Raw genomic sequence first — 334 nt, forward strand, 5'->3', positions numbered from 1 at the left:
CCTGGGCCGGCGGAACAGGCCGGGGGTGCTTCGCCTTTCCCTGCCGCCCCAGGGGCCGGGCTCGGGAGGCCGGGGTCCGTTTTGTCGAGGGGCCTCGGGTTGGGAGTCGCGAGCCGGCCGGGTTGTGACAGGCCGGGGCGGGGGGCCCTAAGCGATGTCAAGCCTCGCTGAAAAATTTTTTAAAAATGTATTATTCTAACCGAAAGGACAACGAAGGACACTGACAAAAAACGGCACTTCCCTGCCGAGTCGGGACGCGGCTGCTGCCACCTGCGCGAGGCGCCCCGCGCGGCTGGTGCTGCGGGACCGGCCGCCGGGTGTCCGTGACGCTCGG

Source organism: Crocodylus porosus, unplaced genomic scaffold, assembly GCF_001723895.1.
Source record: "Crocodylus porosus isolate Cpor-Errol unplaced genomic scaffold, CroPor_comp1, whole genome shotgun sequence".
Classification (NCBI taxonomy): Eukaryota; Metazoa; Chordata; order Crocodylia; family Crocodylidae; genus Crocodylus; species Crocodylus porosus.